The following is a 27,545-nucleotide window of genomic DNA, read 5'->3' as shown; positions in this document are numbered from 1 at the left end:
ACTTTTCCATTTAAAATATCAACCTCAGCCCATGTGGTTATTTTTCTTCAACTTCCACAGCTTTATTATTCTTTAATGATATTCTCACCAAATGACAGCCTATATAATTACATATTGTCAGCTTCATCTCTCATATAATTTAAACTCCATGAAGGTATAGACAAAGGCTGTGTCATTGTTGTATTCTCTGAAATGAAGTACCCTCAGGCTCATTTGCTAGCTTGCTGACTCGCTTCTGAATTTTTCCATTGATTATGCTTGCTATATCCACATTCGTTTTCCTGCCCAGAGCCACCGGATTCAAAATCTGGTGGGAAACGGCCCACACCAATAGCAGATAGTGGTGGGAAGTTCCCTAGTTGTTCGGCCCCCTACTCAGCATGGGCATTTGTGATTGGATATGAAATGACCCTCTACCCACTCATAGTTTGCTGCTTTATCAACTGGAGTGTGTGTAGCACTCTTGACCAAAAGACAGTGAGTGACAGTTGACTCCAATTGAGCGTCTCATCAGACCAGTACCACTTGATCCTGATTGACTTGGACACTGGGTACAACAGAACCTAGAACTGTTACTAACACTTAGTAGCTATTAAAGTTGTACTTAGAAATACATGAATATTTTCCATCATTACCACTTTTAAAAATGCATAGAGTAGAATCACCATAAGCCCATACTGGTAGATAATATTGATAAGGACGCAGGCCCAAAGATTATATAATATTTTTAAACAATATTTTATTAAATTATTTATATCATGAAATGTCCATAATTTATAGCTTACAATTTCCTTTTTGGTTAGCAGGTAGCATGTATTAGTCAGAATCGAAAGAGACATAAAATAGATAACTTTTGATAGAAACAAATTTAACCTATGGTATATTTTGCAATTTTACTTTTAGTCTTTCAAATATACAGCTAAACATTGTAAACACTATTCAGGAAATTGTACTACTGTTCATCATTGGAAAGAGTTGAGAAAATAACTTTTAATACTCCTGGTAATTTTAGATGAACTTGTTAATAAATAATAATAGAATATCCAGGAAAATTTGGGGAGTTCTATTAATAAATACTTTCTTGAAATTTTCAAGATATAGAGATATTATCCAGAAGTGTTATGAACAAATTTTATTAAGGATTTCAAGGTTTTATTGATTGGTACAGAAGACATATTGTTTGACAAGTGCAATTCAGCCATGTACGTCTTTGATGGGGGGAGTGGGGAGCGAACAGCTCTTCTTAGCCACCATTTTTGTTGGACCTCCTTTCAGCAACTATACATAAAAATGCTACATATGAACAATTTATATATTTCTTAGGCAAAGGACCTGGCACACACACACAATAGGAACCTTCCCCCAACTATAAATATTAAATATGTTAAATTAAACATTTGTCATATGGTGTTCTTTATACCACACTTTTAAAATTCCATAATTCATTTTGCCCTGTTATTTTCTTTATGTCAAAGTAACTGTTTGGTAACTTCTGAGATTGTTAAAAGTTTCAGGGGTCCTTTTTCTTTGTTTGCCTGACACCAAGTAGAAACCAATTGAGAAGTCAGTCATTCTCATCGTATTCTCAGTATATGTTTATGCATAGCACTCATGAACTGAATAATCTCACAAGAAAATATAAATGTGTATTTATTTCTGACATTTCTGGTTCACGGAGTTGAAGTCTGAAGTTTAGAAACAAATTAACTTTCAAAGCTTCAAAGGCAGAATGACATTCGTTTTCACTCTGCTGAAGCTACATCAGTTGTAAATGAAGAAGAAAATGATAATGCAGATGTCAAGGCCCCGTGAGCAATAAGGATTCAGCAGACTACTTAGTGGAAAGAGACTATTGAGTCATAACTTTAATAACTTACACATATCGGCTTTTAATTAGTACTTGGCAGATTGGATGACCTCTATAAAGCAGCTAAGGAATATTTCCCTGTTATCAGTAGTGTTCATGAGTGGCATACCATTGCCTTTTCTTCTAGAAAAACCTAAGTTATTCCAGAATGTACTGGGAGAAAGTTTGACTCTTCTCCATCCTTAGTATTTGCAAGATTAAATTTAACAACTCACTGGACTTCAACTTTTCTACACAAATCAAATGTATAATCAAATATCTATTTTTGATTCAATTTCTAAAATGCCTTTCTAATTGTTGATTTTTACCCTTCTCTTTGGATTTTTTTACATGACTGAAAGAAATGCAAAATTACAATTTCTAAACTGATAATAGCATAGTTGTGATTTTCATCTTATTAACGCTCAGGATTAATATGATAGAGTTAATATAAACTATATCTGTATTTTAGTATGAGTTAAATGGCTTTTCTAGGAATTTTGGTTACAACTTTGCAATAGTAATGCCAATTTTCCCTTAGTTAAATAAGCAAAGGTGCAAACAAAGATGAGAGAGAGAAATTATCATTGCTGTACTTATCAAATCCATATTTAAATTTAATGATATTTTCTTCATTTCTCTTTCTGGAAACACAAGTTTTGTGAAAACTGAAAGTAAACCAATAAAACATCTCAAAATCATACAAAAAGGAGAAAAATATCCTAGAAAAATAACCTTGTGAATATTTATTATACTGACATTTCCTCATGTATACCTTTCAATATGTTTTCTCAGTCTCTCTAAAGTAAAGGAATTCCTTAATTTACTGAATATTTTACAGAAGAACACAAACAATAACACGCACACCTCCCCCAAACCACGCTCAATGAATGTGCGCTTCAGGAACAGCTCCAGAGTTTGTGAAGGGAGGATTAGGCGGTTGCAAATTTCCTCAGTTTGAGCTCCACCTGTAGTCTTGCTCTTCAATGGGGCTGCTTGCTGATTTTTCCTTGCTAGTACATTCTGCACTCTTGAATTTGTCATTACGGACATGAAGTCCAACAGTGAATGAAGAATGTTTTATAAAGAAATGTAGGTTTCTGTGAATATCTGAGAAACAGCAAAAGGACAACAAAGTGCTCAGCAAACATTAAGATCCAGCACGTTCCTGTTAATATGAAAAGTCCATCCGGTATTATCCAGCCTGTGACGTTACTGATTCTGTGTGTTATGTGGGGACATTAATAACACACATCACACTGCCTGTCTGTTGTAATAACGCTGTGTCTCCAAGGTGAAAAATTAACATTGCCATTTTAATCTAGAAAATTCCCGACATCAAATCTCATTTATCATGTGTCACTGTATATTGAAGGTAGCTTTCTACCAGCAATATATGGCAAGTGATCATTGGGTAAAACAAATTATAGTTTTCCTAAGTCATGGGAAATCATTTCATGAAAATGTGCTTTAAAAGACTGCATTTTTGGTCATATTTTTATATTACATTGATAAATAACCCAGTAAAGATATTTGAAAGAAGAAAGAGATAATCACAAACAGAGACATGGCTGTTTATGAAGGATGCATTCCCAACCTTTGCAGTGTGTATTACTGGAAATTTAAGGCCAGGCTGGAGGAGACAAAACCTGCTTCTTTGACTGATCAATTCCATTGTAAAGGAATTGCTTTTTAAAAAAGCATTTATCATTTACCATTTAAGAACTCCTATCTCTGTGGTTCAATTACATTATTAATAAGAATTTTAAAAACTAAGAACGGTCAAAGAAAGGTCTTTACTTTTTAATACTTGTTAACAAAATGACCATACCTCACATACTTTTTTTATCTTTTGCAGAAAACTGGTAGAAATAGAAAACCAAAAAATATAAACCCAGAGTTACCAAATTTATTCGGACTCACAGCTACAAAATAGAACTGTTTCTCCTGGTTTCCCGAGACGTTCAACTCTAAAGGAACAGACAGACTCATCTTTCTCCAATGGTGCAACTTGTGGGTTTGAACTAACAACTTGAAGGTTAGTAATCCAACACATAGCCATAAAGTTCTCTTAGAATTCAAGCTACTATTGATGTAAACTTGGTTTACAAATAAAATATTTCTTTGATTAAAAAATATAAAGATTAGGACTGTGATATAAGAAAAAATAGAGAAGAGGAAGGCCCTTCTGGGAAAACTGCAGCAATCTAAGATTGCTTTAGAAGATGTGTTCAAGAGAACCGTCAGTGCAATTTACCCATGCAGATACTAAAGTATTAACTCAGCTTACTTCACTGTTTGTTTCAATTAAAACGTCACTGCCATGTGTCTGAGATTGCAATAAATAAGGAAATATAGTTAAATATTCTTCCGAAGCATCACTATATTCCATCTTTTCTGTGTGCAATATTCTGAACCACTATAGGATGTTGTGCCAGTACTAACTAAATCTGTATGGTTGAATGAATTTGACCCCAAACATTCGAGGAAAGAATAAGATAGATCAATGGTGATAATGCATTGATAATGATGAAAAGAAAAGAGGAGAATGGCCACCACACAAAGAAAGAGAAAGATGAAGAAGAGAAAAAGGAAAATGTGGACGGCAGTTACTAAGTATACCATGCACACCAAAACCTGCTCTAACAAAGATCCACATCATTGTCACAAACACACATCAGAAGCAAAACATATTATTAAAAAGTGCACAAACATGAATATTACAGCAAATAAATTAAGACAATATTTTAAAATAATTAAGATAAGTTAAAGATTCATTAAGGGAATGTTTTATTTCACAAGCCATATCCTCAACACAAAGGAGCTAGAGTGCCATATTGTAATAAATATTGAATTGCTAAATACGATATTGGAATTTCCCATCCATAGCCACTCCATGGGGGAAAGATGGGACTGTTTGCAACCATAAAGATTTACACTCGGAAATCAAAATAAGAGGTTCTACTCTGTTCCATCTGGTAGCTCTGAGTCAGAATCTACTCTGAGGCACAGGGTTTGGTTTTGATTTATCTCTAACAAAAAGAATTCTGATGGTGCTGCAATTAAAGTGGCTGGCTACTAATTAATGTCTGCTATTACTGGCAGTTCTAGTCTCTCTTACAGAGTCACTCATTGTGAATTGCAATCATTTTACAGGAGTGTTATGTTATGTTTTCCTCTGAGTTTTTTTCCTTTTATAATGATCATCCCTATTATACTTTATATTTTTATCAAATATAGTATTTATAAATTATTATTTAACATGGCATATTATATTTCAAAAATAACCTTACCATATTCACATTTTTATACAGCATCTTCTGTATATTTAAATCTAAGCAAATAAATAAGGTTTTCTCTGACTCTAAAATCTAAACCAAACAAAATAACAGCAAATACTTTCTTTAGCAAGAAACTAGAAATCATGAACTACAAGTACATGAAGTGTGACAGGGAAGGTCTATTTTTATATTTAAAAAAATATCAAATTAGAAAACTGTATTATGAAATGATATGATGACTAAATTAGATAAACCAGCTAGGAAATACTCAAGAGAGATGGAAGTTCTTCTCACACATGGTTTATATCTACCAGCAAAATAGAATTTTGATACATGAAAACAAACAATTAATGCCACCTTTTGGACTTTAATGGATTCAGTAGTCCCAGAATGTTGACCTTACAACAATTAAAGTATGGAGAAAATTACGCCTGATGGAGAAATAAAATAAGTGATAATTGTAATAAAACTATTATATTCTATTATTTAACAAAGCAAAGGTACTTTCATTAAAATATCAGCAAATAAGTTCCTGAGCTATTCTCATTTATAGTTTTCCCACTCTTGTTTTATTATTTATAAATAAAATAATCAAGTTGCATTTTTCCGCCCACAACTTTTTAACTTATTATACATAGATGCAAGGAATAAAAATTACAAACAAAATAATGGAATTACGAAATATGTCACCTTTATTTTAAAATATCAGACAACTCAAAGAATTTTTGTGGGATTCCTCCCTAATAGTCTCCCCCAAATATATGCCAAACATACCTGCTTGCTACACATGGTAAATGACTATCAACTTGGAGGCCAATGAAAGCAGGTCAGCGGTTATTCTCCCTGGGGGTTGTCAGCCATCTAGAGCAATCAGACTGTAGAATCTGTCCCACCCTAAGTAGTCCCACTCCCTTCTGATAAGGATAGTAGATTGTTTCCCTGATGGAGAGCCCAGGGAGGTCACGCCCACTCAAGGGTGACCAAGGTTGGGCGGCCATATTGAGTTTACAGTTTGCCCTTCTTGTCACATGTATACCCTTAGTCCCTACCCTGCCTATCATGTGTCACCCGTAGCTCATCCCCTTCCTGTGATGTGTGTGGTTACCTGTAATCATACCCCCCAAATATATATGGGCCTTGGCCAGAAATAAAGAGCAAGTCCTCCTGCCCTTTCTGCTGGTGCTGTGCACAGACCTGGATGGTGAGATAGTGGCTGTGCAGGAGGTGACCATGAAATGTTTCTGAGTTCTTCATTTTACTCTCTTTCCTATTTCTCTATGACTTTACTATAATCTTTATATGTACATGGTACAATTGAGCCTACTGAACCTAAGGTTAGTTGTAGAGGAATGGTTTCCCCTCAAATGTTTAAACTAATAATTAAAATTCAGTAATTATGCATCAGGCTGCGAACTGTAAAATCAAGAGTTGAAATGACCTGCCATTCAGTGGATGACAGGGCTCTTGACTCCCATCCGTTCTACCCTGTCCTGTAAGGTGGCTGTGAATCTGAATCAACTGAATGCCAGTCAGTCTTGTTTTTGTTTTTTAATACAACATTCCCCTTTCAAATCCAATTGCTAAATTTGTGTCATACATTTAGAAACAGGATTAATGTAGGGTCTGATACTAGATGACATAAAATACCATGGACACAAATACCATATCATGTAAACTTTAAATATAATGATAAAGGCCTTTGTTGAAATAGTTTTGAGCAGGAGAATTAGAATTAATTCATTAGGTCTAGATTACCAATCTACCATTAACCATAGTGTCTTTATTGAAATGTAGACTGAGATATAAACATTAAAAAGTTGGATAATTCTTGTGGTTCCGCACAACAGATAATTCTTTCCATTCTTGAAGAATATCTAAAATTAAGGGTAGTATATGGTGGTGATAATTTCTTTTAGAAGAATTATACAAGGCTAGTCCCAAGACATTGGAGATTAAAGATAACCCAAATATTCAACTATCCTAAATTTGTATTCCTTGCATGTTTCCCTACTCCTCCCTTGAGCATCCTCTGAGATTCCCTGCAACAACCCACAGAAAGGCATAAAGCTGTCAGGAAATATCAGGATATGTTTCATGGACTGGTGGGTGTTAATGTATACCAAATGCCAAAGGCAGACTGAGGCAAGCCAAATTTTAGTTCCAGAGCCAGTAAAAACAAAAAATATTCTGAAAAATCAAAGGAATTCTTCTAATTTCTACCAAAGACCAGTCAGGAAATAAATGCACACCTTCCACTGAAGTCTTTTATCAGTCCATACTCTCAAGGAAAAAAAGGATGATACCTTAACTCATACCCTCTAGAGAAGCTTGGTCAAAAGATGTCCTCAAGGAAACAAAAGATGTGACTCGGTTCAACATTCTCTACTAAAGACAAGTCTTGATCCCACTCTATTCCTGTCCAATGGAACATGGGATTTTGGAGGACATAGAATACATAATAATATTATGTAAGGAATTATTGCTAGAAAGACTATATTGATTGACTACATCTCATGCATGTTATGCATGAAGAGAAAAAAAACTTAAAAAAAATCATTTTATTGGGGGCTCCTACAACTCTTATCATAATCCATCCATCCATTGTGTCAAACACATTTGTACATTTGTTGCCATCATCATTCTCAAAGTATTTGCTTTCTACTTGAGCCCTTGATATCAGCTCCTCAATCCCCCCACCTAACCTCCCTCCCAAATCCTAAATAATTTATGAATTATTTTTTTTCATATCTTATACTGACCAATAGCTCCCTTCACCCACTTTTCCATTGTCTGGGGAGGGGGTTATATGTAGATCATTGTGATAGGTTCCCCCTTTCTGCCCACCTACCTCTTACCCCCGTGTTGGGGTTTTTTTTCTCCCTTTCTTCTTTTTCCCTCTTTTTTTTCCTTTTTCCCTCTTTCTCCTCTTCTCTCCCAATCTCTCTTAACATATGCCACTGATGGCTCGCAGATCACAGCCCTCTGCTTAGGACCAATCAGCCAAAATAGCAGAAGAAACTCCAGCTTGCCATCCGTGGGAGTGCTGTACACCACACAAGGCATCTGGGATAAAGATCTACACTGTGCTGTGCTGCTGAGGAAACCTCTGTCAGACCACTAAGGCGATCTCATCAACTAGGGCAATTCTGCCCAGTACCACTGGGTCCCGGCATTAAAAAGGCACACCAACCTGCAATGTAGGGCAGGGTCTAAACCCCTCTGGCCCCACATTCAAGCAACCAGGGATCACCTATCAGTTTATTCTTTATTTCCGTCTTCTCTCTCTCCTCCCTCTTTACCACCATAGCCAATGTTAGTAAACACAGTGGGCATTTTCATTGCCCTTCTTTCTTTTTAGTCTCTCTTTTTTCTTTCCTCTTTCTGTCCTTGTTTTATTCACTTCTCTCTCTGTTTGTATGATTCTCTCTGCGCCATCTTATTCCTTTAACATGCCACTGCTGGTTCCCAGACCCCTACAATCTTCTTGGGGGAAACCCTGTCCTCCCAGTGGGCATCCTGACCCCTAAGACAGTGCTGCACACAGGATGAGTCAGTGCTACAAACAGCACAGCACGGGATCAGATATTTCTTTAATGATTTTTAAAATTTCCTCTTCTCCCTTTTCTCTTCACTTTTTCTTTCTTTCTTTGTGTTTTTGTTTCAACTTTTCTTCTTTTCTCCTCTTTTCTAGGTCTTCTCTCTTTCCTATGACAGCCTCAACACAGATTTAGTTCTCCTTTTTAGTTGTTTTCTTTTATTTTCTTTTTACTGTTTTCACTTTTCTTTTACTCTGCGCATTTTTGTTATAAGTGTGTGAGTGGGTGTCAGTTTGCTTGACATTACTGCTCCAGTCTCTGTCTCCCACTTTTTCTATTTTTTCACTTCTTTCACTCTCTTTCCTGTCACATGCCACTAGCGGCATCCAGGCCACTCCCCGCTGCCTAGGGAAACTCTGAAGGCCCAACAAGGAAGTTATAACTAGAATTTATTTGATTGTCAAGCAGCTGGAGAATTCACACTGGTCCTCTTCCACACACCAAGCAGCAGGTGGTTCTCCCCTTCAAAATGTGGGTTTATCCCCAGCTTAAATCCTGAGGTCATGCAAGTGACTGTAGGAAATGCCTGACCACCACTTATGGGGCTCCATGCTATTGCGGGAACATCTAGCCAACGTCCAAGTTGATCTCTAGATCTAAGATAATTCTCCTGCCAGCTACAGAGCTCTACACCAAAGAAGGTATACCCGTACAAGCTCCTCAGCACTACAGTTACAGAGAAAAATACCACAGGGCAACTGAGGTGCTCCAAGAATTGTGAAGCCTACTTAAAGATCGGCCAGGAAAGCGACGCCCTCATGGACCCACAACAACCTGATCAGTGTCACATGAGAGGAATATCCAACACACATTCCAAGTAACGGAATTGTGGACGGCTAGGATGACTGAAACCACAGGAAGATATAGCGACAGGCTGACCCCTCAGTACAGCTACTGGCAGGTAGTTCGTAGAAGTACTCATACGAACCCCCCAAGAGAGAGCCCAGGGCTCTTCGACTCAGGAAGATGACTCCAGGCTCCTCTATAACAACACATAAACAGCAACCAGTTCTAACAGCCTCAACAAAAAAGCAGGAGAAACAGAAGTCACAATGCTAGAATAAGTCATGAACCTAATGATGGGCATAGAAGAAGCAGATATTGACCTACCACAACAAGAAATTTTCAAAATGCTGCTTGAAGTCATAAAGGATATGAAGGAAGCAATGCAGAAAAACGATGAAATGATAAAAGAGGAAATAAAGGCAACACACCAAAGGAAAATACAAGAGTTAAGGGATGAAATAACAAAATCCAGGGACAAATTGACAGACCTTGCCAATAGGCTTGAGGAGGCACATAACCGCACCAGTGACCTGGAGGATAACCAAGCAGACCTCAGCAAACGGGAAAAGCAGTAAAAAAAAGACAATAAAAGAAACTGAAGAAAACACGAGAGCCATATCTGATGCTATGAAAAGGAACAATATTAGAATAATTGCAGTACCGGAACAAGACACAACAAAGAAGTCAACAGTGAAAATAACAAGGGAATTCTTAGAGGAAAACTTCCCCAGCTTAATAAATGCAAATCAGGTAACCATTCAAGAGACTGAAAGAACACCAGCCAGATTGAATCCCAAGAAGTCACAAAGACACATAATTGTCAAATTATTCAACTATGAGGAAAAGGAGAAGATTATACAAGCAGCTAGGGAAAAGAAGTCACGTAAAAAGGTACCCCAATAAGAGTATGTTCACATCTATCAGCAGAAACAATGATAAAGAGGAGGGAATGGAGTAACATATTCCAAAAATTGAAGGAAAAAGTGCAAACCCAAGAATACTGTACTTGGCCAAATTATCTATTAAGATAGATGGATGTCCCAAGACAGGGACAACCTCAAATAATACATTAAAACAAACCCAGCCCTACAAATGATCCTTGAAAATCCAGTGTGGGCAGAAGATCAACACTCACCAACGGCAAATAAGAGATCATCACATAGAATAACTCCACCCATAGAGTGGCAAAGAGGAAGCATCCCTCAGGATAGCATCAGCTCAATAGTGGAACGAAGGCAAACAAAAACCACACATATAAAACAAATGGATAAGATAGGTAGATAGGAAAATATCCAACACAAAAGGTAAGATGACATCACAGAGTCCACAGATAGATATAACACTGGATATTAATGACCTGAACTCAGACATTAAAAGACAGAGGCTAACAGACTGGCTCAGGAAACAAAACTCATTGATCTGCTGCCTCCAGGAGACTAATCTGAAGCTTACATACAAAAACAGGTTGAGAATTAAAGGCTGGAGAAAAATATACCAAGCAAATGGTAATGCAAAAGAAAAAAAAAGCAGGGGTAGTGATCTTAATATCTGACCAAATCGAACGCAAAATGCAGGCCATAACAAGAGACAAGGAGTGGCACTATATAATGCTCAAGGGAACAATGGGCCAAGAACCAGTGAGCATAATAGACTTATATGTACCTAAGGAGAAATCTGCAAAATTTGTAAATGAAACAATCCAAAAGATGAAAAAAGAGATCACAGGCTCAACAATTATAGTTGGTGACTTTAATACACCACTCTCTGAAAAAGACAGATCATTGGGACAGAAACTTAACAAGGAGACTACAGATCTAAATAGCACAATTGGACGACTTGACTTGATAGATATTTTCAGAACTTTCCACCCACATGCAAAAAATTCACATTGTTATCAGCTTACATGGCACATATTCTAAAATAGACCACATGCCAGGACACAAGTAGACCTTGAGTAAATTGAAGCACATAGAGGTCATACAGACATCTATCTCTCTGATCATCGTGCCATACAGCTGGAAATTAACAGAAAGACAGTGAAGGGAACAAGGGTAAACAATTGAAGGATGACCAATTTCCTATTGCAAAAGGAGTGGGTATTGACTCAGACCAGAGATGAAATTAGGAAATTTCTAGAAACCAATGAGAACGAAAATACGACATACCAAAACCGGTGGGATACAGCAAAGGCATTTATCAGAGGAAGGCTGCTAACAATAAATGCACACAATGAAAATGAAGAGAGACTCGTTGATGATATACTGACACAAACTTACACCAATTAGAGCAGAGTAAACAGAACAATCCCACTAATAGCAAGAGAATAGATATAATAAAAACCAGAACTGAGATACAGGAGAGGGAAAACAAGAAAACTGAAAAAATTAATGCCGCTGAAAGTTGGTTCTTTGAAAGAATGAACAGAATTGATAGACCTCTGGCAAACCTAACTGCAGAATGGAAGGAACAAACGAAATTTGCCAGGATGAGGGATGAAACAGGGGACATTACATGGACACCAATGAAATAAAAAAGGATAATTACACAGTACTATGAAGGTCTATATTCTAATGAATTCAACAATTTGGAAGACATGGACAAATATTTGGAAACACAATCCCTCCTTAGACTATCCCAGACGGATATCAACAACCTCAACAGATTAATAACAATGGAAGACATAGACAACGCAATCAAGGGATTACCAACAAAAGCCCCCCGGGCCAGATGGATTCACAGGAGAATTCTCTCAAGCATGCAGGGAAGAGTTGACACCAATCATTTACAAACTCTTGTAGAACATAGAAAAAGATGGAAAACTCCCAAACTCTTTCTATGAAGCTAGTATAACTTTGATACCTAAAGTGGGCAAAGAAGCCACAAGAATCGAGAACTATAGACCAATATCCCTAATAAACATCGGTGCAAAAATCCTTAACAAAAGGCTGGCCAATAGAATACAAAAGCATATTAAAAAAGTAATTCACCGTGACCAAGTGGAAGTCATACCAGGAATGCAAGGATGGTTCTAAATAAGAAAGACCATCAGCATTATTCACCACAGGAAAAATGAAAAGAAGCACATGATAATATCAATAAATACGGAGAAAACATTCGACAACATCCAACATGCATTCCTGGAGACTCTTAAGAAGATAGGAAGAGAAGGAAAATTCCTCAATATTATACAAGCCATCCATGAAAAACCAACAGCTAATGTGATCGTTAATGGAGAAAAGATAAAAACAATTCCACTGAAAAAGGGGAATAGACAAGGATGCTTCTTGTCCCCACTCCTATTTAACATCATACTGGAGGTTTTAACTAGCAAAATAAGATAAAGGAAAGTTATTAAAGGTATTCAGCTGGGGAAGGAAGAGGCGAAATTATCATTATTTGCAGGCAATATGATTCTCTTAAACTCCACAAGCAGAGTGTTGGAAGCAATAGGAATATGGCAGAGTGGAAGGATACAAAATCAACAAACAGAAGTATATTGGCCTGCTCTAAACATCAGACAAGACCACAGAAGAGATGATTAAATACGTAGTAACCTTTACAATAACCAAGCACAAATTTAAATACTTAGGGATATACCTGGGGCCAAAGCATAGTTCCCCATGGGGCCTGACAGTTGATGGTCCAAGCTGGAGACTCAGTGTCGAGACTGGACTAGACAGATCCTGTGACACCGAGGCAAATCACTAAAAGTGCGCGGCAGAGCAACCGTGAGAGCAGAGCAGGGAGCCCCTGAGGGAATACAAAGGACAGACTCTGGGGCCAATGCATTGTACCCCATGGGGCCTGACAGAAGGACATGCCTAGAGATAAAAAAATCAGACCTTGATCTATTCACAGGTTTTTCTTTCTAAATTTTTTTCTGTTCTCACCCCTCACCTATCTTGTTATGACTTGATTTTTGGTGCATATTATTATCTCTACAGATCTATCCAGTAAAGATAGACTGAATGAATACTCTGTAGGAGAACACAACGGGACCAATGGTTCTGGGGGGACATGGGAGAGGGGAGGTGGTGCTGACCAACCCAGGGACAGGGGAGCAACAAGTGATCATCAGTGGCAAGGAGGGTGTGAGTGGCCTGGTAGGGATTCAACAAGGACAAGGTAGCCAAGAGAAATTACTGAAACCAAAATGAAGGCTGAGCATGATAGTGGAACAAGAGGAAAGTGTAAGGAGATAGAGGAAAGAACTAGGTGACAAAGAGTATTTACAGGGCTCTAAAGACTGGAATGTACATATGTAAATATATTTATATGAGTATGGGGAAACAGGTCTATGTGCATATATTTATAGGTTTAGTGTTAAGACAGCAAATGGACATTGGGCCTTCACTCAAGCACATACTCAATGCAAGAACACGTTGTTCTATAAAATTGGCATTCCAGGATGCACAGCTTCCAGACACAATTGCAGAAGAATAATGTGTGCATAAGCAAATGTGGTGAAGAAAGCCGATGGTGGCTGGCTATCAAAAGATATAGCCTCTGGTGTCTTAAAGGTTTGAAGATAAACAAGCCGCCATCTAGCTAAGAAGCATCAAAGCCTACATGAAAGAAGCACACCAGCCTGTGTGACCAAGAGGTGTAGAAGGAACCAGATATCAGACAGGAAAGAATTAAAAATCATATCAGTGACTTCCCACCTTCCTGATATGATCACTGAAGACAAACATGTACATAAGCAAATGTGGTGGAGAAAGCTAATGGTGCCCGACTATCAAAAGATATAGCGTCTGGGGGTAGTAAAGGCTAGAAGATAAACAAGTGGTCATCTAGCTGAGAAGCAACAAAGCCCACATGGAAGAAGCACACCAGCCTGTCTGACCAAGAGGTGTAGAAGGAACCAGTTATCAGACATCAAAGAACTAAAAATCATATCAGTGGGTGCCTATCTTCCTGATAAGATCACTGAAGACAAACCACATAAGTAAATGTGGTGAAGAAAGCTGATGGTTCCTGGCTATCAAAAAATATAACATCTGGGGTCTTGTAGGCTTGAAAATAAACAAGTGGCCACATAGTTCAGAAGCAACAAAGCCCACGTGGAAGAAACACACCAGCCTGTGTGACCACGAGCTGTCGAAGGGACCACGTATCAAGCATCACGGAACCAAAAAAATAATCAAGTCATTGTAAATGTGTGAGTGCAGAGTGTAGACTCATAGCCCATCGGTAGTGGATGAGTGCAGAGTGGAGACTCAAAGCCCATATTCAGCCAACCAGACACCCATTACTGAAGGGTTTTGGGGAGGAGATGAGCCAGCAGGGTGCAGAGTAGCAACAAAGGAACATATAATTTTCCTCTAGTTCTTAAATACTTCCTCCCCCTCACTATCATGATCCCAATTCTACCTTACAAATCTGGCTATATCAGAAGATGCACATTGGTACAGATAGCAACTGGAAACACAGGGAATCCAAGACAGATGACTCCTTCAGGACCAGTGGTGAGAATGGTGATGCCTGGAGGGTGTGGAAACATGGAATTGAAAGGGGGAACCGACTACAAGAATCTACATATAGCCTCCTCCCTGGGGGAGGGACAGCAGAGAAGAGTGCAGGGGGAGACGTCAGACAGTGTAACATATGGCAAAATAATAACAATTTATTTATTATGAAGGCTTCATGAGGTAGGGGGGAGTGGGGAGGGAGAGGGAACACGGGTAGCTGATATTAAGGACTCAAGTGGAAGACAAATGTTTGGAGAATGATGATAGCAACAAATGTAAATATGCGCTTGACCCAATGGATGTATGTGTGGATAGTGATAAGAACTGTACGAGCCCAATAAAATGATTTTATAAAAAAGAAAAGCTACTACGCAACACAGTTCTATTTTTATACACGGAATTCTGTGAGTTCAAATCAAGTAGACAAAATCTTGTGGTTAAATATCTATAGGAAAGCTAATAAATGGCTAGTAATATACAAAGTTGAAAGCACTTGAAGACTGATACAAATAATAGCCAAATAAAGAAAGCAACAGGAGACAATGGAGAGAAACCTCATATGGAAAAACCAAACTATCTTTGAATCATTGAGTTTCAAATGATATAACTCATTAAATTCTAAGAAATCACAGTAATAAAATGTATCACCAGATGAAGAGCTAATTGTAAAGGAGCAAGTGACACACCATATTCATAGTTTATTTTTTCTAGAGTACATTAATATCAGCCACATATCTCATCCCACCTCACACATATTAGTATTGAGGAATTTGAAATTTTAAAAGATAATAACTTTGCATGGAAATATACCTAGTCTGTGTTTAAGGATAATCGGAATATCTAATTTCTTGTTGTTAGGTGCTGTCTAGTTGGTTGTGACTCAGCATTCTCTCTACAACAGCACAGAACTCTACTGGGTCCTCCTTTGGCATAAACTCTGCTATGCTGAAACACACTATTTCATCAAATTGTCAATCTCATTGTGAGTTTTACAGATCAGAGTCTAGCCCCATCTTGATAACATTTCCAAGTTAAACCCATCTTTACTTTTCAGGAATATTCTGGCTGTACTTCTTCCAAGACAGCTTTGTTTGTTTTTTTTATGGCAACTACTGACAAAAAGAAAGTTCTCAACAAGATGGATTCACCCAGTGGTTTCAAAAATGAGCTTGAAAATAGGAATGATTTTGAGGATGGCAGGACAGGGCAGTTCATTTTGCCCTAAGGGGTATAGGATTATTCAGCACTGACTTGACGATGGCATCTGAAAATAGTAACCACGGCATGACAGTCCATGTTATATCCCACGGTTTTTGCCAACACCATGATTAAAAGGTTCCAATTCTTAAGTCTTCTTATTAATGAGCCTATTTTCCATGCATATGAAGTTATTGAAAATATGATGGCTTGGACCAGGCACAACTTAGTTCTTAAAGTAGCATCTTGACTTCAACATTTAAAATGTTTGTAGCATATTATCCAAATGCAAAATGCCATTGATTGCTGGGTTGCTGTTTCTGTGTGCTTTGCTTGTAGATTCCAGTAAAAGCAAATTCACGATAATTTCATCTTTCTCTACCGTCCTATTATAATCTTGTTTATTGATGAAAGTGTGAGACTTTTGTTTTCTTTATGATGGAATATAATCCATCCTGAAGGTTGTAATTTTTAAAATTTAATCAGTAAGTGACCTGAATTACCTTCACTTTCAACAAGCAAAGTTGTGTCATTTGTATATTGTAAATTGTTATCAAGTCTTCTTGTAATTATAATGCTGCATTCTTGTCCATAAAGTCCATCTCCCAAATTATTTGTTCATCATCAGCATAAACATTGAATATGTTGAAAGAATATAACCCTGCTGAACACACTTTATGATTTGAACCATATAGTAGCACCCATTCTGTTTGAAAGACGATTTTTTGTCTATCCAAAGGTTATGTAGAAGCAAAATTAAGTTCTAAAACCCATTCTTCCAAATGCTATCAATAGTTCTTTACAGTCTATGCTGTTGAATCTTTTGTGCAGTCAGCATGACACCAGCAAACCACTTTCTGGCATTTTCTGCTTCGGTTTAAGAGACATTGGATACAGCAATGATGAATGTTGTTCCACACTCTCTTCTGAATCTGATATGGAATTCTGTTAGCATTTTGTCATCTGTGCTAAGAAATTCGGAAAACATCTAACTGGATAAGCTACCCGTAGATATCCATGTATTAGTCAGAAATTATTGCTGGTTGGATCTCATATAATACAGGATTGGATTTATTTAAAATAACACATTTTAAGCACATCTGAACAATCAGTGATAGCTGCTATAAGAACTCTTAGTAATATGTTTGTCTTGGGCTCTTTTGATACCTTAAAAAAGGACCTAATCAAAATAGTGACCTCTCAGGAGATGTGCTCGGCCAGTTCAAACCCAGGCCTATGGATCAGTTCAAAAGTTCGTGGCAGCGGTTTTGCAGAGCCCAGGTGAACAATCTTTATTGATTTTTCTCAAAGGACTGTACTCTCATTGGGATTGGAAACTGCGCTGGTGAGACAAGGGCCAGGAAAATTGTCAAGAATGTTTTTGTCTTTAACAAGAAATTCACTTGCTCAATCTTCATGGGCAGCAAAAGCGGTCCTACAAGAATTTCACTAGGAAATCGAACTAACGCAATATACCGTATTGTGTTGACCATTCCTCTCTGCCCTATTTTTTCCCTCAAAACTCAAATATTCAATAAAAGGAACATGCTTTCTGGCTCTGTAGGATGCCAAAGAGGCCTTTTTGAAATGGTGTGAATCGAAGAGCATATAATTATATTGGGAAATGTTTGAGAGATGAAAACACTAGTCATGGAGTGTTTAGTCATAGATGGAGGTTATGTCAAGAAAAATCACTTCACACTTTGATTCTTTCATTTGATAAAACTATCTATGATTTTGTAACAATATTTTTGGCTTACTTTGAAATTCATTCATGATCCAGAGGAATGAAAAAATTATTGAATAGTATCAATAATATTATATGCAAATACAATTTGCTAAAGACATTTTCAGAAATTGTTGCACTAGTACATTTACTAGAAATTGCAAGAATATACCTACAACTTTTAAAATTATTGTTTAATCTCTTCAAATTAAAATTCAAACCATTTTTGTTTTAATTATAATTTTAAGAAAAATGAGGGAGAACGAATGTTTCCAAAGTTAAGAATACACATTCTCCACTGTGAGTTACAGTGCTCAGTCATCAAGCATAAGTGGGAATCTGGAGCTGTCTAACGAGTGAAAATGGATGCCAGGTGGCCAAACTATTTGAGAACATTCTAGTAAAATCAGAGTTGTGATTTGATTCCTGTTTTTCTCAATAGAGATGCTGTTTACATAATATCCCCTTTGCTGTTTACATGGTGTCATCATAAATGATATATGTTTTAAAAATTCATTAAAAAGTTTTATCTAAAACAAGATAATCCTTTCATTATTTTCCTAATTAGATATTTGAATTTCTTGGGTACGCTTGATTTAGTTCTAATCACTTGTGATATTCAAGTAATCTAACAACATGTTTGCTGACCTAGTGACAATTTCAAACCTAAAATATATATACATATATACTGGAAGGTAGTTTATCATTTCATGCAGTTGATACTTTATTAAGAACAGTAAAAGATGTACACAAAACTAGATTATGTTATAAGAAAGAGTTTTAAAATATTAAGGCAAACATTAAATAATACCTGGCAACTCACAATGAAACTTTTATTTAAGATCTTTCCATATTGCATCGTGATTGGCATCCTCATTTGAACATACTTCACCTTTATTCAAACATCATACACTGTGTAGTGTATCCTTCACCATCTTTCCACTAGAGGAGTAGGACTCCGTTCCTTTAGAGGTAGCCCAATTAGACAATAATTACTGCATTTGATATAGAAGAAACATTAAGCTATTTCTCTTTGAACATAGTATGTTCATCTCTGAAAAACACGTTTTTGCTACAGCTGAGCTTATAGCAATTGATCTGACAATATTTTTAATATTTGAACAATTTCAGGATGTTCATAATTCACTCATAATACCTCATGGGATTTTGTGGCATAGCGCAATTCTGAAAATAATGGTAACGTGTCACCCTCTGATTGTTTGGCACTTTTTACATTCTATATTTGTTTACTAAGTGGCAAATGATAAGAAAAAAATGATAATATTTCATTAAAATATAATGATCTTCATTAAATGAATAACTAAATGTTACAAGTATCATTGTATCTATTTTCATACCTACAGAGGGAAAGAACATTGCTATGAATGCTCAGTATATGCTGGTGCACACGAGTGCAACAAGAGAGTAACAAATGTCAATTTCCTAGTTTCATATTGGGGGGGCGGGGCAGCTGCCTGCCTTTGAGTGAACCCTAATTACAAGTGCCATTTTAACAGCCAGTTCACCGAACTCAACAAAAAATTAGTTATCACTTCGACAGAACTGGTGTGAACCAAGTGAATGGCAACTGTTCCAATTCATAAAGACCCTGTGTAAGAGAATGAGGCACTGTTTGGTGCTATGCCATCCTCACAATTGTTATGTTTTAGCCCATAGACGCAGCCAATCTGTCAGTCTATCTTGTAAAAGGTCTACCTCTTCTTTCCCGCCCCTCTACCAAGCATAATGTCTTTCTCCAGGGAATGATCTTTGATGACATATTCAAAGTACATGAGAGAATGAAGTCCTGCCCTCCTCACTTCTAAGAACCGTTCTGGGTACGCTGTCCAAGACAGATCTGTTAGTTGTTTGGCCATCTGTAGTACTTTTCATATTCTTTGCCAGCACCATAAAATTCAAATGTACGGATTCTTCTTTGGTCTTCCTTATTCAATATCCAACTTTCACATGAGAAAAAAAGTGATTGAAAAGACCATGGCATCGGTCAGGCACACCTTAATACTCAAAGTGACATCCTTGCTTTTCAGCATTTTAAAGAGGTGGCAGATTTACTCAATGCAGTGTGTCCTTTCATATCTTGACTGCTGCTTTCAGGAGGGTTGATAGTGGATACAAGAACAATGATATCCTTAACAACTTCAATCTTATTTCCATTCATCGTAGTGTTACTATTGGTCCCAAAGTGAGGATTTGGGTTTTCTCTACATTGAGATATAATCCGTATTAAAGGCAGCAATCCTTAATCTTCATCATCAGGTGCGTCAAATCCTCCTTACAAGCAAGGTTGTATCATCTGCATATCTCAGGTCATTAATAAGACTTCCTCCGATCCTGATTCTGCATTCTTATTCATCTAATCCAGCTTCTCTGATTATTTGCTCAGCACACACATTGAAGAATTAAGGTGTGATGATACAACCCTTTTGCATACTTTTCCTGATATTAAACTATGCAGGATGCCCTTGTTCTCATTGTACACCTGCCTCTTGATCCAAGTACAGGTTTCTCATGAGCAAAAAGGCATGTTCTGGAATTGTCACTTTTTTCAAGGCTCTCCATAATTCATTATCTACACAGTCGAATGTATTGACATAGTCAAGAAAACAAGGAAATATCTTTCCAGCATCCTGCTTTCAGCCAAGATTCATCTGATATCAACAGTTATACTCCTTGTTCTATATCCTCTTCTCTGGAAGCTCCTTGTCAATACTGCTGCAATCATTGTTAGAATGATTTTCAGCAAAAATTTACTTGCATATAATAATGATATACAATTTGAGTATTCCGTTGGAACTGGCCGGGTAACTATCTTCCAATCTTCTTGGTATAAACATTTGAGTATTTCTAGGCCTTCATGAGCTTGTCGAAACATTTCAATTGGTGCTTCATCATTTTCTGAAGCCTGTTTCAGCCTAATGTCTTCCATGCAGCATGGGGCTCTTCCTTCAGTCCCACTGACTCCTCATAAGATCTTATCTCTTATAATGGATGAATCTTGGCTAGCATTTTTTTTAACAGTGACTATATTTTTCCATCTCCTTTGTATGCTTCCTGCATCATTCACTATTTTGCCCATATAATCTTCCTTATTGCAACTCAAGGCTTGAACTTGGTCTTGAGTTCTTTCATTTTCAGATATGCTGAACCTGTTCTTTCTCTTTGGCTTTAACTCTGGTTTTTGCACATTCCATTCTAATCCTTTACTTAATCATCTGGAGCTGCACTTTGAGAATGTCTGTTCAGTTCATTAACCTTAATCATTTCTTCCATTTGCTTTAGCTATTCTCCAATTAAGCGCAAATTTCTGACACCCATTTTGATCTTTTCTTTTATTCCGGTTTTTAGATTACCTCTTGATATTTTTTATTTGTGATATCCGTGGTGTCATCGCACAGTTCATCAGGTCTTCTGTCATAATGTCCATTGAATCACACCTGTTGTTGGGATGCTCTTCAATATCCGATGGAATAGACTCAAGGTCGTGGTTTGGGTTTTTAGAGTTGTTTTAATTTCTCCTGTTACAACCCAAACCTGCATACAAGCAATTATTGGTCTGGTCCACGTTATTCACTGGCCTGGTTTTTGCTGCTGATATTGAGCTTCTCGATTTTCTCTTCCCATAGATGTATTCAATTTGATTTCTTGTGTATACCACCTAGAACAGTGATTCTCAACCTTCCTAATGTCACAATCCATTAATACAGTTCCTCATGTTGTGGTGACCTCAACCATAAAATTATTTTAATTGCTACTTCATAACTGTAAGTTTGCTACTTTTATGAATTGGGCAACCCCTGTGACAAGGTAGTTCAACCCCAAAGTGGTCATGAACCACAGGCTGAGATCCACTCATCTAGAAAATTCCATGTGTACATTGCACAGTTTCTGGGCTGAGGACCAGATACTCTGGCAAGAGCCAAACCTAACATAAGGATTCTCACATCGATGAAAAAATTTTAAAAGATGCAGATAGCACCTGTGCATAAAGACATCCCACCACCACTTCTCATATACCTTTAAGGCCCACAGAATGGTGGAGAAAGAAAGAAAAAAAGAGGGTAGTAGGGCACAAAGCCATCCAATAGGAGGGTATTGTTTATGTCTACTCAGGAAAGGGAGAAAGAAAAGAGACCCCATTCTGGTGCACCACACCTTAAAAGCAGACTTGTAGTCCTCACAGAGAGGACCGCAGGGACAGCCTCAGCCTGAGACATGATATCCCTGCATCCAGATAGTGCTACAGAGGAGAGCATTGGAGATACACTCCAGGGAGGGTGGCAATCTGACCCGCCCACATGGGGGCAGATTAACAGGGGAGAGCAACAGACCAGCAATAGGAGCAAAGCCACAAAGTCCCCGATGACTTCCTATGGTAGTCTTCCTACTCAGGGGGCCGAGTTTGGCACCTCATCAGAACTGGTTGGGAGATATTCACAAGGCGGTCACACAGACCATGTCGAGGTGTAATGCTGTGGGGTGAGGCACTAGCCTGTTCCATCCTTGATGGCCATAAGAGCAGTGGGTCTTGTAGAAGGCACACCCCTCGGACACGAAAGCTGAGGACTAACGGAATGTGTGCTGTTAGGGAAAGGGCTGATAGGATTCCCAGAAGAAAAGGAAATCAGGCGGATACATTACAGCCGAGCCTGCTGCCAGGTAACAGGGACACTCATCTACCCGGGTCAGGACTACAGTTCAACGGGGAACTACAAGTATGTTTTTCATGTTGTTTCCTTCCTGGGGTGTGTGTGTGTGTGTGTGTGTGTGTGTGTGTGTGTGTGTACTTGATAGGCAGGATAAGTAATCCCAACCAGGCAGTAATGGGACTGACGGCTTGGGGAGAAAGGGGACATGGAAGAGGAGGAGGCTGGGGAAGGTGAGTGAGGAGCCAATTACAACAGGCACAGGGGAATAGCAAGGGATCTAAAATAGACAGCAAGGAGGGCGAAGCGTTCTTGGTGTGTTTGATCAGTTGAAAGGCACTCGAGAGCAATTACTGAAGGTGGACGATTAGTAAACATGTAAGTTCGGCGGGAGGAAAGAAAAAAGAAAAAGAGGAAAGAACAAATAAGCAAAAATTATATGTACAGGTGAAAACCTAAATCTGTGCATATGTAAATATATAAATAATATATAAAGGTAGATTTGTTTTTTATGTAAAGGCTTATTTTCTTTGTATAAATAAGATCATATGATGCATGAAATAAAAAATGATACACCCTTTAGAAATAGTAATGGGACACCCTTCAGAAATAGTAATGGGAGAAAGGACTCTCTGAGTGCTTGGGAAAAGGGGCGGGGGAGGGGGAGAACTATAGCCAGGACGACTGTTTAGCCCCACTAGAGGGGAATAAATAACAAAAGAATGAATGCATTGGCTGGGAAAAGATATGGAATATATATATATATATAATGATATCAGAGAAGAGTTCAGGGGTAGGGTGGGGGAGGGTGGATTAAATGGGAGCTAATTACAAGGAGTTCAAGAAGAAAAACTGTTTTTTAAAAATATGGTGGCAGCAATTGTAAAATTATTCTTGATCTAATTGAAATTTGGTTGGTTATAACATTTGTAAGAGCTCCCAATAAAATGATTTAATAAAAGAAAGAAAGCCAAATTCATGTGTAGAGTTGCTACTTGTGCTGAAAAAAAAGCTATTTGCCACGAAGACATCGTTGGTCTTGGAAATTGCTACCAAGTGCTCTTCAGTTTCCCTTCTAACACCGAGGTCTTAGTTTCCAATAACTGTTCTTTCCTCTTTTTCCCCCCAACTTTTGCATTTCCGTTGCCTATAATGATCAATGAATTTGGGTTGTATGTTTAATCAATTTCAGAATGAATTAGCTGGTTAAGTTCATCGATTTCTGTATCATTAACTTTCATGGTTGCTGCATTACATTTGAATAATAGTTGTATTGACTGTATTTCCTTGTTTGCAGCAATATGTTATCCTATCACAGATAGCACTGCACTGCAAGACAGAGCTGAAGATTTGAAGCATCATTTTTGATGATGGATGGCACGCCATTCCTGGCATAGTGATTTACATGACTGTTTGATTCAACATGACTAATATCAGTCCATTTCAGATCATTTAATGCCAAGGATATTATCTTTATGCATTCCATTTTATTTTTGATGACTTCCAATTGTCCTAGATACAAATTTCATTCTAAGTTTCAATTATTAATAGGGGCTGGTAGCTGTTTCTCCTCCTGTTGAGTTGTGCCTCATCAGCAAATGAAGGTCCTGAGGGCTTTCCTCCCTATCATTGTGGTCCACTCTGCTTTGAGAAGCAGCACTTCCTCAGGCATATGTTGAGTGCCTTCCAACCTAAAGGGCTGACCGTAGGTGATAGTCAGGCACTATTTCAAACTATGTCTGCTGCTATTCATACTGCTTTCACAATCTTACAATGGTTTGAATCTATCCATATGGCTTTCAATTGCTAACTTCACCAAAGGAGACAGTTGATTCATTCCCCGAAGTCTCTTCTTAGTCTGGAAGCTCTGCCGAAACTTGTTCACATTGTGTCATGCTCCTGATATTTTAAATAGCAATGACATAGCTTTCCATATCACAGCAACACACCAGACACCACGGTACAGCAAATTAACAACAAAGAGTATTAGCTTAAAAATTATTTTTATTATATTTAGTGCATCAAAGTTTGCATTAGTATAGAATAAACCTTTGCAGATGTTTCAGAGTTAATCTAGTATTACAGAGGGTTAAAAGTTGGGCTGCTCACCACCAGGTCAGCAATTCAAAACTGTCAAACATTCTGCAAGAGAAAGATGAAGTGTTTTCCCTTGGTAAAGATTTACAGTCTAGAAACTCCCCAGGGGAGATTCTACTCTGTCCTACAGTGTCAGTAGGAGTCAGAATTAACTGCATGACAGTCAGTTTGCTCTTTGAATTAAATCTGAAAGGAGCCCTGGTGGCACCATGGCTTAAGTGCTGCTAATGGTAAGGCCTGTAGTTTGGAAACACAAGCCACTCCACAGGAGAAATCAGTGGCCTCGCCCTCCTATAAAGATTTACACCCTTGAAAACTCACTTAGGCAGCACTGCTCTGTCCTAGAGGGTCACTAGGAATTGTAACTGATTCAAGAACAGTGAGTTTGGGATTTTTGTTTAGTAAATTTGAAAACAGATTTTGAAATCAGTAGGAATGAGTATTGAAAAGAGGTTGATGTAAACCACACTTAAAAGCAGAATCTTTTAAGTAGGAAATGGTTCATTACACATTAATAAATAAAGGATAATTAGGCCTTGTTTCTTAGCTTATCATGAAATTTGTCAATGTTTTGCATTTAAATAAAAATAAATATTGTCTGAGCAAGACAAGCAGACATGGTGGCGTTCCCCGGTAGGAGTTGGACTGGTGAGCTCTAGGTCGGTGTTCCCAGCCCACAGCTGCTCTGCGGCAGAAAGTGAGGCCAACTGCTTTTCTAAGCATTTATAGCCTCAGAACCCTTAAGTCGGAGCCATCTATGGGAGTCAAAATTGAAGCTGTGGGAGTGGAAATTTTTTGGTAAGAGATGAATAAATGAAGAAAAAATGCTGTTACTCTAATGCTCTAGTTGGATACATCTTTATGCAATTCACAATTACTTAACACCTGAATGAGTGCTTTGTTTTTACATTATGGCTTATAGCTTCCAAAACTTCTGAATTGAACATTTAAATTAATTAATTTTATATAAAATACACTTCGTACAAGTGATTGAAATATAAGAATCAATATTTACCTACATTTAAAATCCTCAAAGACCTCTCATTTGAAGTGAATCAATCAACCCAAATTGTCTGGCCTGGACTTTGAAATAATGTATGATCTGGAGGCCTGCTGGCATTTCTCTGACCCCTGTGCGGATAAAGAGCAGGCAGAGTACCTGAAAAAGGAAAGTAGGAGCCACACAAATGAAACAACACTAGCCAAGATTGCTTAGCATATTATTTGGTTATCATAAGACAAATTTCAAATTTGAAAAATATTAATTAAGGATATTGAAGAGTATGATGTATAAAGTTTCTTTAAACTGTGCATAATAAAAGATCATTGGGACAAAAATACTAGGTGATTCTAGTTATTCACTAGCTGGTGAATTGCTGTTTTATACTCTCCACAACACTCACAGTTATTCAACTTTTAGTTATCTGAGTAGATTTTATGTATTATAGAATTTTTATCTTATATTTTATTTTATTAATTTACATAGGTTTTCATATAACATTCTGAGCTTTTAAAGTAAACTTAATTCTTTTATATGAATAATTATTTGTTCACTGAAATATATATAATATGTATTGGATATATATATATAAATTTAACGTTCAAATATATATAGTTTTTAACTGTTTGCATAGATTCTTTCTTTTCTGTTATACAACTATACTTATACAACTTCAAAAAGCCCTCTGGCAAGGACATCTTATTTTATCTACTCAGATAACTATTTTCTATACTTTAGTATAGGACAGCTAGTAGTTTGTTTTAATAATTCACTTAGCATACTTTCACTACCTTTATAAATTCATGAAACAGACCCTTGAATGTCATACTTTTGGTGTGTATATGGTTTTCCCCATGGTTTCTCTTTCATTTTGATTTATTTATGAAGGCATTGGACTAAAATCTGAACTATGCATTACTGAAAGGTTAGACTTTCTTTAAGCATGTCCTTGAAGGGGATGTTTCTGCGACTAATAGATAAGAACAGCATGATGTGTGAGATTGATGGCAATTTTTTTTGGCTTGAGAAAATGAACACATTTAAATGTCATATTTGATCATAAAGAATTTTAATTTTAAAGAAGACAAAATAAAACCTTCATATTTTAAAATTAATAATTAAATAGCTAGAAAAATATTATTTTAAAGGGAGTGTGATTGCAGACCACACCACAGAACACCAAACCTTGAGGGTAATGTAATAATATGGAGCAACTTGTGAACAGAGAGGTCTACAGGGCCAGCCCCAATCAGAGCCAAATGAACCCCGTACCCCCAAAGTATGTGCTACAGAGGAAAGCACTAACCCTACAGGCTGGGGAGACTGACCAGCCTGCCAGGTCCATACCAAAGCAAACCAGGATGGAAAAAGGTAGTGCAAGGGACTCGACTGCATACAGGTCCACCAAGACCCGAGGATGGCATCCCTGCATGGAGCTGCTAAGGCACAGAGAGGATGGAAGGGCTAAGCATAGTTTGAGACATGATGTCCCTTTGTTGGAACAAACTACAATAGTGGACAATACAGGGGACACACAGCAGGGAGTGAGTTCAGTTTAATCCCCACCCCCACCCCCCACCCCTACACACACTGGAGCAAACTAAGATGAGAAAATAACAGATCAGCAATGGAAGCAAAGAAAAGCCACAAAACCCCTGAAGAGCCCCCAAAATAGACTTCAGGCTAGGAGGGGCAGTATCCGGAACCGCTCCCCCACCCCAGCCCAGTGGGGAAATAGTCATAAAGGTCAGAAGACAAACCTGGAATTATGTATGCTTTTTCAATTCTTTTCTTTTTTCTCTTTGGCTAGTTTTTTTGTATTTATTATTTTTTATTCAATCTTTGGCTTTCTTTTTGTTTTGTCTGTTTGGTTGTTTTGCC

Source organism: Tenrec ecaudatus, chromosome 1, assembly GCF_050624435.1.
Source record: "Tenrec ecaudatus isolate mTenEca1 chromosome 1, mTenEca1.hap1, whole genome shotgun sequence".
Lineage (NCBI taxonomy): Eukaryota > Metazoa > Chordata > Mammalia > Afrosoricida > Tenrecidae > Tenrec > Tenrec ecaudatus.
The sequence above is the reverse complement of the archived record's forward strand: the minus strand, read 5'-3'. Positions refer to the sequence as shown.